The sequence below is a fragment of the Monodelphis domestica genome, chromosome 8, assembly GCF_027887165.1.
Source record: "Monodelphis domestica isolate mMonDom1 chromosome 8, mMonDom1.pri, whole genome shotgun sequence".
Taxonomy (NCBI): domain Eukaryota; kingdom Metazoa; phylum Chordata; class Mammalia; order Didelphimorphia; family Didelphidae; genus Monodelphis; species Monodelphis domestica.
In genome coordinates this window covers 47,133,912-47,146,261 of record NC_077234.1, presented here as the reverse complement: position 1 = coordinate 47,146,261, position 12,350 = coordinate 47,133,912, and the positions used below count along the sequence as shown (strand labels likewise).

The 12,350-nt window shown below is 40.2% G+C and overlaps 2 protein-coding genes across 2 annotated transcripts in view; one reads left to right on the top strand and one right to left on the bottom strand.

The window, feature by feature from the left end:
• MED12L (mediator complex subunit 12L) overlaps positions 1-12,350 on the top strand; it is a 625,295-nt gene that overhangs the window by 24,955 nt on the left and 587,990 nt on the right. The window contains 1 exon segment of the mRNA XM_056807762.1: positions 5,041-5,221. The gene's annotated coding sequence lies outside the window, so the exon portion shown is untranslated.
• CLRN1 (clarin 1) overlaps positions 1-12,350 on the bottom strand; it is a 53,223-nt gene that overhangs the window by 5,910 nt on the left and 34,963 nt on the right. The window lies entirely within an intron of this gene.

Sequence of the window (12,350 nt, the reverse complement as noted above, 5' to 3'; positions counted from 1 at the left end):
GAAGAGAAATTAAACCTATTGTGGTTGGCTCCAGAGGGAAGAACTAGGAGCAATGGGGGTGAGGAGGCCAATTAAAATCAATATCAGGAGATATTTCCTAACCATGAGGATGATGGCCAAGCAGAATGGGGTACTATGGGAAATGGTGGGTTTGAGCAAAGCAAATAAAAATATTTTTTAGATATATTGTCAAAGGGATTATTTTTCATGCATTGGGTTGGATTGGAAGGCCATAGAAGTTTTGTACAGCTGAAATTTGGTGATCTTCTGAATCTGGCCATTGGCTCATTCAGAGCCTTGAAAGAAAAAATGCTTAAAAAACATGATGATTTAGATTCTGATGGGCTAGGGGAAAATAAAGATCTGATGCTTGGTTTGTCCCAAATTCTAGATTGATTCAAGCATCAATCAATCTCATAAAGTATGTAGCAAATACTATTCTAGGTACTGAGGATACTAGTGCAGAAATTAAGCTGTCCATACTTGGAATGAGTTTACATTTTAATAGATGAAACAAGTATAACTCTATCTATGTAAATGTATGGTTTTATATATGTAGATATAGTTAACATATCTTATATATCATATATAGTTATATAAAATATTAGCAATAGGATCAATAAGTTGACAGAGAAATAGTTAATAAATACATTTGGTAAAATCCTACTTAGGGGCAAATAAACATTGTAGTAGATAGAGTGTCAGGTCTGTAATCAAAGAAAGATTTATCTTCCTGAATTCAAATCCAGCCTCAGACACTTACTAGATGTGTGACCTTGGACAAGTCACTTCAACCTGTTTGCCTCAGTTTTCTCATCTGTAAAATGAACACTAGAAGGAAATGGGAAACCACTTGGTATCTATGCCAAGAAAAGCCCAAATAGGGTCACAAAGAATTGGACATGACTGAAATGACCGAATAAAAGATCTTGGTATAAAATAATGGACAAGGCACTAGAGAAAAGACACCAAGTTTAGATAAGATCAGATCATAGTCCTGGAAGTCAGGGAAATGAATGGAAAATAGCTATGGCTGAGGTCTGGCTTTTATTCCTTTCTCTGCCAATGATGCTTAAGTGAGTTTATGTTAAAGGATCAATGGTAAAGGTGCCAAAGATGGCCAATCTTGGGCAGAGAAATATCTATGGTCTAAAGTAGGAGCAGATGATATGAATTTCCCCAAACCTTAGGTCACTACTTCAGAAAGGTGGTTGGTTCCTGCTTTCCATAGAATTTGGGGTAAACAGAGGCATAAACTCTCAGTTTCACAGATTAAAGGTTCATTCCCTAGCCTAGGAGAGAGATCACTTGATTTTTCTGGGACCTCCCATACTTTGAAGTCTAGAAAGTGAAGAGCTGAAATCCAGATAGAATTAGGAGGTAGAAACCAAGAGCTGGATTGAGCTCAAAGGCACCTCAGCAATCACCTGGTCCAACTCCCTCATCTTACATAGGAGGAAACTGAGATCCAGAGATTTGAAGGAATTTGCCAAGCTCACACAGCCTGGATGGCACATCTGGAGTATGAAACCAGAGTCTGATACAAATCCAGGGCTCTTTCCAACCTAAGAAGCTGCCAGTGATTGCTGAATTATGGAGGTGCCACTCAATGACATCCAATGTCTTTGGATCAATGTCTATCCATTTTTAGGAACCCAAGCAGTGTCCTAGGTCACATCTGGAAGTGGAACCATCTCAGATTTTTGTCATTAGTGTTGAGTCTATTCAATTTGACTCTAAGATGTTCCCATATTTCCTTTGGGTACATCATCATCATCATTCTCATCAGACTAGCATTTAGAAGTCTGCAAAGCACACTTTTAAGTATGATCTCATTTGATTCTCACATCAGCTGGGAGGAGTAGGTGTTATCATTGTCCCCATTTTATAGATGAGGAAATGGAGACAGTCACACAGCTCTTAAGTATCTGAACTCGGGTCTTCCAGATTCAAGACCAAGCATTCTATCCACTGCATCGCCCAGCTATAACAACACCCACACCCACTTTAGTGGTCCCTTTTCATTTCTTTTATGGGTGCTTTTTGTTTTTAAGCATACGTTTATTTCTAAGTATACCCTGCCACATTCCCCTGCCCAAGGAGCCTTTCCCTTATAGCTTAAATGTGAAAAGAAAGACAAGCAAATCAGTAAAACAATCAGCGCACTGACCACAGCTGACAGTCTATGCAACATTCCATGTGCCAGAATTCGCTGCCTTTGCAATGAAGGGAGGCATCTAGCAGGTGCTCACCGAGCACTCGTGCCTTTCAGCAGCAACAACACATGCGTTGCACTCCTCTGGCAATTGCTCAGGCATCTAGAATTGGAAACCCTTGCTCTGGTGTCTGAAAAAAAATGCAGGTTTGAGTTGGTGGTGACTAATTTAGTTGCCACCTACAGCATTTCAGCTTTTCTCAACTGTCTGGGGAAATAGTTACGAATCCTGTGGGTGGTCCTACCCTCAGATTCCTGGATGTGGAGGAAATTGGGAGTCAGGTAGAAAAGGGAAGAGATCTGTTAATAATTATTCCCTGTGGATGAGTGGGACCAAAGGCACACCATTGATCTGTGCTGAGTTTATTTCTGAAATGCCAAACCAGGGTCCGTCTTTGTTGTCATCACTCAGTCGGTGTCGAAGGTAGGAATCAATCCCAGGCCTTTCCTGACTCCAATCCAGCATCCTCGTTTCTTTCCATTCAACTTTCCTCACTGCCATGATGAATGCCTTGGCTGGAGGAAGAAATATCTGCCTGTGGTGAGCTCTGATTTTCTGTAAAATTATGCAAAAATCTCTTGAAAAATCAGGCACTGAAGATTATGTAGTCAATGGAGAATTCCAAAAATGGAAGATGTTATCTTCTCCTGGGGCTTCATTTTAAATGATTGATGGCTGCCAGATCTATCCATACAGACAATGAGCAATGGAAAAAAGGGGAAGGGGGTTCATTTCTCCAAACTCTGCAGAAACAAGCAGAGAATGGCACGTAGCTGTGCTGGGGGTTCCTTGGAAGATTATGGTCAAGAAGTAAGGACGGGGGACGAAGAGTTCAGCCACATGATTTTGAATTAAAGAAGCAGCTACCACTTGGCATGAGGAAGAGGGAAAAGGCCCACGCAGGAGAGGATTAGATTAAAAAGCGATTTTTCTAAGTTGATGAGCTTGTCTGAAAAAAAAAAAAAGGCCGGATTTTCCTGGAAAATATTCAGAGTTATACAAATTGTATACAGGGGAGAAAAATAAGCAACTGTAGCTATAATGTAGGGAAGGATATACTTTCTATAATTATGATAGAAAACAATATGGGGGCCACAGTGATGAATGTGTACATAATTCAATTCAAACAATAATTTGTTAAATTCTTGTGATACCAGGTTCCAGGGATAGCAAAATGAAAAAATGGCTAAGTCTAAGCTCTCATTCAGTTTATATGCTACTTAGGGGATGCAACATTAGAGTGAAATAATAACTACAGTGCTGGAGTTGGAGGTAGAAGATCTGAGTTCAAATTCCACCTCTTTTGAGTTGTGTAAATATGGACACTGGGAAGTTTGGTGGTACAGTGGGAAAAAAATGGGAGTTAGACTTGGGGAGCCCTAAGTTCAAATCCTCTCTCAGGCACTTACTAGCTATGTGACCTTGAGCAAGTCATCGAACAATTTTCAACCTTAGTTTCTTCATCTGTGAAATGGGGATAATAATAGTACCTCCCTCCCAGGGTAGGTGTGAAAATCAAACAAGATGATCTTTGTAAAGTTGGCATGTATAAAGCACTTTGCAGATCTCAAAGTGCTATATAAATTCTGACTATTAGTCTTATTATTTTCCTTGACATGACATTTTATCATATGTAAAGGGGAAATAATTTTAGCTTCAAAGGGATATTCGTTGTCATTGTTGTTGAGGCATTTAAGTTATGTCTGACTTTTTGTGACCTTGTTTTTTAGGTGTCTTTTTGGTAAAGATACTAGTAGCTTTACCAATTAGTTTGCCATTTCCTTCTCCAGCTCATTTTACAGATGAGGAAACTGAGGCAAACAGGCTCTTCTTTGTTGCAGTTTGTGTTTCTAAAGAGCTTGTTTTTTTGCTTTTTAGCACTTTACAAATAAATAGAAATTGAATTCATGTACAAAAAAAGTGACTTCCCCAGGGTCACATAGCTAGTAAATGTCTGAGGATGGATTTAAACTCATGAAGAAGAGACTTCCCGATTCCAAGTCCAGTATTCTATCCACTGTACCATCTAGCTGCCCCAAGAGGGTGTTAAGAGGCTAGAAAGGCATCATTTATGTAAGGAGCTTTGCAAACTTTTCAACACTGTATAGATAGCTGATGTAATTCAAATGCGTTGTACAAGGACAAGTATGATAGGAATAAAGGAGAGCTATGAAGTACCCTGGGAAATTTGAGAAGGGAAATAATCTTTTCAGCATTAGACATCAGGGAAGATTTCATTGAGGAGGCAGCAGCTGAGATAAGCCTTGAAGGAAGGATTGATGGGCACAGATGAGGAGAGAGTGCCTGGCAGCCATGGGAGTTGGCATATTGAATTCAGAGAAGAGCCACTGACTTGGTGTGGCTAGAACAGAGTGTATGAGGGGGCACAGGTTGCCCCTAGGCTGGAAAGATTTAGCAGGAGACTTTTGTTCTGACTGGTCTTCCATTAGGCCAAATCAAAAATTAGCTAAGCATCTGAGGACAGTTCACAGAATCGCAGACTTTTCAAGCTGGAAAAGGGGGGCCCTGGGGACAATCTAATCCTCTCCCTTCAGTAGTTGGCTGGAAGAAAATGATTTTAGTGCCCCATTCTAAAGTCCTGCACTCATGGCCTGGAATTGTCAGACTCTCTCTCCCTGCAATTGCTTTCTCATATCTGAGCATGAAATCCCTTCTCCTCACCTTCATGGCCCCACTTCAGGCTGAAGGGCTTCCCATTTCTTGTGCTAACCGCTTTCTCAGCTAGGATAACTCTCAGCTGTCTTTTGTTTGTGATTTTGCTCAATTTTAATCCATCTTCTCTCATGCTGCTCTCTGGTCATAGGCACAGCCCTTCCTTGTCTGCCAAGCACACGAGGCCTCCTGTAATCTACCCTTCCCAGGAAGACCCAAGAGGAAATGAAGATGCAAATCTTTGTCCCCTCTCAATGTTAAAAGAGCTGTTTAGGAACAGATCTCATGCTACAGAGGCACGGGTAGTACAGGCAGTATCACTGACTCCAAAGGTGAGTATTCTTTAAAAATGCCTTATTTTCTTGTCTTTTTCTTATTTCTTTTCTGTGGCATATTCAAAATTAATTCTACAAATGTCAATAATATCAATTTTTAAAGAGTGATAGGGAGCGCATTTATTTAATTCACTTTGTATAGTTCATTATAAATGTTCTCCTTCCCAGAGGACCCTCCCCCTACCATGTGCATGCAAACAGTGTGGTATTACGGGAAAGACCCCTGCATGGGGAAATAGGAGATCTCAGTTCAAATCTCAGCCCTTATACTTCCTCGCTGTGGGACCATGGGCAGGCAAGTCAGGTAATCTCTGAGACTCTTCTACCTTTTTATGTATTGCCTGCCTCACTGGGTTGTCAGAAGGACAGCCCAAATCAAAGGCATGTACTGTTACAGTCTATGAGATACACGGGGGAATTCTGTCTGGTAGGAAGGATGGAGAGTCAGCCTTGGAAACAAAGTCTGAAGTCCTTCCTCAGACAAAAGATATGCATATGTATGTTTGTATAAATATGTATAGGGATAGAGAAATAAGTAGATGAATGGACGGATGGAGAAATGAATGGATGGATAGAGATGAATGGATGAATTGATAGATATCAATAACATAATTACAAATATAGATAAGTATCTCTATATTCACATCATAAAATGAATACATACATCTATGTAATATATGGATATATCCATGTGCAGAAATATCCATATCCATTATATATAATAATATAATATATATAATAGTTCATTTAATTAAGTTCATTTAATTAATTAATTTAGAATATTTTTCCATGGTTACAGGATTCATGTTCTTTCCCTCCCTTCCTCCCACCCCCCTCCCATAGCCAAGGAGCAACTCCACTGGGTTTTACATGCATCATTGATCAAGACCTATTTCCATATGATTGATATTTGCACCAGAGTGATCGCTTAGAGTCTACATCCCCAATCATATCCCCATCAACCCATGTGATCAAGCAGTTGTTTTTCTTCTGTGTTTCTACTCAAGGAATCCCTTTTGAGGAAAAATAGATTGGTGTTTGCTGTGCTAATATGAATATTAGAGATGTGTCTAAGGTTCTGAAGGGAGGGCAGCTAGATGACACAGTGGCTATAACATTGGGCCTGGAATCAGGAGATCTGAGTTCAAATTCAGCCTCAGACATTTACTAGCTGTGTGAATCTGAGAAAGTCATTTAATCCTGTTTGCTTCAGTTTCCTCAAAATGAGCTGAAAAAGGAAATAGCAAACCAGTCTAATATCTTTGCAACAAAAAACCCCCCAAAACAAAGGAACAACACAAAACCAGCCCTGGGGAAGTTAGGTGACTCATTAGATTGATGGAAGGTCCTAGGTTTAATTCTGATCTCAGATTTCCTAGCTGTGTGACCCTGGGCAAGTCACTTAACCTCCATTGCCTAGTCTTTATCACTCTTCTGCCTTGTAACCAATCCACAGTAATAATTTTAAGATGGAAGGTAAGGGTTAAAAAAATGGGCTCACAAAGGTTAGATAAGATTGAACAACAACCAGAAAAAGTGAGTTAGTTCAGTAAATATAAGGCTGAACATGTTTTCAAATTTAGTCTCAGACAATGCCTACCTGAGTGACCCTGGGCAAGTCACTTAACCTTTATCTACCTTTGTTTTCTCATGTGTAAAATGCGGATGATAATAGCATTTCAGGGTTTTTGCGAGAATCAAATGATAGGTTTGTAGCATACTTTATAAACCTTAAAGTCCTATATAAATGCTGGCTGCTGCTATCATTGTCATCATCATCATTGACACCCCAGTTACTTAGCCAGTATGTCAGAGTCAGGATCTGAACCCATGATTCCATGGCCCATTTCTCTCCCAACCTATATACCTATATTTTACCTTATTATATATATATATATATGTATATATATATATATATATTACCTATATATACCTAAGTTTTCTCCTGACCCCAAACCTCAACAGTGTAACATCATATTCTTCCATTGCTGGGAACAAAATGTAGAATAGTGGATAGAGGACCAGTCTCTCAGTCAGGAAGACCTAGGTACATGTCCTGTCTCTATGTCACCTGTAGGCAAATGACTGACATTTCAGCACCCCTGAGCAATATTCTATTATAAATTTTGTTGTTATTCATTTGTTTCTGACTTGAGTCCATTTTGCATTTTCTTGGCAAAGATACTAGAATGATTTGCCATTTCCTTCTCTAACTCATTTTATAGGTGAGTAAACTGAGGCAAACAGAGTAAAGTGACTTGCCCAAGGTCACACAGCTGGTAACTTTCTGAGGTCAGATTTTAACTCAGAAAGATGAGTCTTCTTGACTCTAGGTCCCAGTATTCTCCCTACTGAATCTCCTACCTATCCATTCTATTATAAATTACAAATGAGTTGTTGATATGTATCTATGGAGGATGTTTCTACACCAGGAGTTGATTACACTAATGAAATCACAGATCTTGAAAATGCTGTCCCCAGCCCACCCAGCCAAATACAGCCACCAACATCTTATACAGGTTAGATTGTGGTCTGAAGGTGAAGGTGATAATTTCTTTAGAACGATGTCAGCCAGTGAAAGCTTAGAGAGATCTTATGCCAAACTGCAATGACTTTGAGTGTGGGCTTGGGGTATATGGGTCATCAGAAGACCAGCCAAGCCACTCCCACAGGCAGATGGTCACAAATATTTAGTAAATGTTTACCATATGATGTGATCTACTTCTTGACCAAGAGAGGAGGTGGATTCAAGATGGTGGCCCACATTGTTGGACATGAACGATGTGGGTATTTGTTCTTAAAGGGGGTTTGTTCTGCCATCCCTTTTAAAATTTAAGGTTAGGGTAGTCAGAATGGAGAGAAAATAAATGCCTTTAGGTGAGGCGATGGCCAAGAGAGAAGGTGGGAAGCTAAAACACGATTCAGACTTTTTCTGCAATAGATTTGGTCTTCAAGTATTGCCGGGGGTATATATATATATATATAAACCTTAGACCTTCTGTTTTAGAATTCATCCTGAGTATCTGAGTATCAATTCTAAGGCAGAAGAGCAGTAAGGGCTAGGCAATGGGGGTTAAGTGACTTGTCCAGGGTCACACAGTAGGAAGTATCTAAGGCCAAATTTGAACCCAGGACCTCCCATCTCCTGGCTGACTTTCTATCCACCTACCTGCCCCAAGTTGCCTGGTATTTTGAGATAATACATGACTTATTCTGGGTCACATAGTATTGGGTCCTAGGTGGGATCTGAATTTGTCTCTTTCTGATTTGGAGGTGTTTTGAGCCAAAGTGCTTCTTGAAGGTTTCTCTGTTTACATTTGTGTACATGTATATAAACCTACAGATACATACTATACACGTGTCTATATTTGTATATGTGCATATATGTGCATATGATGGATGGATGCATGCATGTTTGTCATACAAAAAGACAACATAAATGTAACGAGATAAATGAGTTTTTGCCAGTTTCCGTGTCATTCCCTAAATGGTCTGAATAGTTGAATTTCATATCATTATGAAAATGGATTTATCAAGCACTTGAGAGAGTGTGGTCTTGTTCCAAAGGAATTAACTCCTCCCTGCCCGCTAGAGAGCTTAATGTTGGAATGGAAGCCACCAGCTCCCAGACTCTGGTCCTCTGGAGGCTGCTCTGTAGCTTTCTGCTGATGCTAGGACTCGAATGATCCTTGCGCTTGTGGAGGCACCCCTACACCACACTGGCATGGCATCCCACACCCCAAAAGGAACCCCAAGCTGACCTGGACTGAGGAGTCCAGGACAGGGTTCCTCATAGGACCTGGCACATAGGCACCAGAGTGCGTGTTGCCCCTGGCTGTGAATTCTGGGCTCGCAGGCACCCCATGGGGTGGCACGAAGCATCAGGGATCTTAGATGTGATGATGACGATGATTATGAACAGCAGGAGCCTGTCTGGAGGATCATCTCCTCTGTTCATGAATATTCATCTGAATTCATTGCTCACAGAGGGCCACCTCTCAAAGAGCTGCTTCTACTGGGAAATTTTTAGTTTCTTTACCAACTAGCTTATGTCTGCATGCATGCCTGTCTGTGTGTGTGTGTTCATGGTAGATGGGCCCTGGATTTTGGGAGCCAAGAAAACCTGGGCTCAGATCTTGCCTTTGTGTGACTCTGGACAAGTCACTTTACCTGTCTGCCTCAGTTCCTTCATTGATATAATGGGAATAATCATGGAACTTATCTGCTAAGGTTGCTGTAAGGATCAAATGAAACTATGTCTGTAAAGCACATTGTGGACCTTAAAGTGTCATTTAAACGTCATTTCCAGATTATTATATACTACTGAGTCTAACCTTAGTGTAGAGGTTAGTCTATGGTCCTTGGTGTGACTTGCTTAAATTTTTTTTTAACTAGGAATTTTGCTTTAATGAATTACAAACTAACTTATAAATAACTTTCACAGGGATTGATTGTGGGGATACAGAGTGAGGGAGGACACTCAAGATCACAGGAAGACAACCATTCTTTTTTTTTTTTAAGATTTTCCTTATAACCCAAAGGTACACATGGCAGCAAAATTCCTTCTCGGTTAATAAAAGAAACAAACAAAACTCGAATACAACATGCAATATAAATAGTAATGTCCTTCCTTGTTTCAAATAAATATTCTCTCTCATTCCCATTGCCCAGGTACAAAGAAGGAAGGAAGGAAAGAAGGAAGGAAGGAAGGAAGGAAGGAAGGAAGGAAGGAAGGAAGGAAGGAAGGAAGGAAGGAAGGAAGGAAAGGAGGGAGGAAGGAAAGGAGAGAAGAGGAAAAAAGAGAGGAAAGGAGGGGAAAAAAGAGAAGGAGAGGAAATGAGAGAAGAGAAAAGGAAAGGAAAGGAGAGGAGAGGAGAGGAGAGGGGAGGAGAGGAAAGGAAAGGAAAGGAGGAAGGGAGGAAGGAAGGAAGGAAGGAAAGAAACAAGAATTTATTAAGTACTTGCTATATGCACCAGCCATCATTCTAGGCATTTTAACAACTATTATCGGATTTCCCTAAAATGTAGGGATCATTATTATCCCTATTGTACAGTTAAGGAAACTAACGCAGACAGAAGTTAAGTGCCTTGCCCAGAGTCACACAGCTAATAAATTTCTGACAGTAGATTTGAACTCAGATCTTTCTGAAGTTAGACCCCAAACCCTATACACTATGCCACTTAGCCTAGTTACTGTATCATCACCACCACCATCATCACAACAACAATAATAGATAACATATAGTGCTTATTATGTGCCAAGTACTGTGCTAAGGGCTTACAAATATTATGTCATTTGATCCTCACACAACTCTGGGAGGTATGTACTCTCATTATCCTAATTTACAGTTGAGGAAATGGAGGCAGAGACTAAATCAGTGTAACATATCTAGTAAATGTTTGAGATTAGATGTGAACTCAATCCCCCTGACTCCAGACCCACACTTCTGCTCCAGCTAACACTTTAAAAAGTGTTTTATTGATGCTTTTTTCCTTATTACTGTTGCTTCTCGACATCACCCCCCACCAAAGAATCTTCTCTCATGACAAAGACATGCAAGTTGAACAAAACAGACACATTGCCCATATATGCTGACATATGCCTCATTCCACACCCGTGGTCCACCACTCTCACTTATTACATGGAAGCCATTCCCTTTGACTCTGGTGTGTGAGGTGGAGAGGGCTTACCTCCAGTCTAATTTCAGCAGCTAGAAGAGGAACTAGCAGTTAGCCTTTCATTAACCTAAGTCTTTCTTGTACTTTACCTTCTCTTTTTCAGTTTTGACCCCCCAATGGCTATGTTTATTAAAAGGATTTGTAGATCCATTTTAAAATGAAATGTGTAGGGATCCATGCATCAGGTAGTTCCTGTCTTTAGTATTAAGGTTCCTCAGAGGTCATTGCATTTCAAAGTGTTGATGGGATGCTGTCATACTTCCTTAGGAGAGTTGCTTTGGAAAGTGTTGCTCCCAGGAACCAGGCAGGCTGGATCTCAGGCATCCAATAGGAGAATTCATGGTTTTGTTATCTGTTCCTATATCAACTCATCTCAGCTTTCTATCTAGTCCACCTCAGATCAAGCTTCTTATCCCATCCAAAGCATCTACCTGGATACCAGGGTCTAACCAGCAGGGATATCTTGTCTTCTGACCTGCCGATACACCAGTAACAGTGATACTAACACCTAGACCTTTGGGACACCATTCTGGGACTTGAGCAATTGTGATTGGTGAAAATTTGCCTGTCCCACGCTATGTAGCCTACACCTGACCAAGTTTCACACCCCACCCAATCATCTACTGAGATACCAGGGCTCACTCACTAGGAATATCTTGCTATCTGGTCAGGTGTTGCCATGATCCTTTCCTCCAACGTTACCCCAAACTTACTATCTCTTGCTTTTGTTCTGGGAACAATAATCAAATTAATACTACCATTGCTATTGGAAAGGGTGTCACAATCTAATGCAGATTATTACTCCACTTAGTATCACTATGAATTTACAAAACAAAATTCCTTTTGTGGAACATATTCCTCTACTAGAAGATGATACGCCTTGATTTTATCGTTGTATCCAGCATCTAACCTGGCACCTAGCATGTGATTGTTGCTTAGTAAATATTTGTTAATTGATTGAGTTATAAAACCAACTCATCTTAAATCCAGCATCATCTACCCAGTGATACTTGGAAAGAAACCAAGATGCTTGTGTTACCCACTTGTGGCAAATGTATTTTATCAAGCCTTCTTTGCTTCCTGGATGATTCACGTAATTCCCAGCATGTTGATATGGTAGGACCTCTTCTAGAATAATCTCTAAAAGTAAAGCCAGAAAGATGGCACCAGCTTTTGGGGATGTTTTCCTGTGATCCCTAGGATGTGGGCTTTGAATATACAACTGATTTCATTCTCTACTTTTCCTAGCTAGCTAACAAAGGAACCATCTTTCCCTATCCTTGGCCTTACTGACTAATGAGAGATGAATAATGATGCAGATATATCACTAAAGAAATGAGATAAGGATACTCAGTAGCCAACTAGTGGTACTGATGAGTGCACTTGTTGCTATGTAAGAATATTCAGAATATTGATAACTTTAAGAATCTTTTATGTATCAGGTACT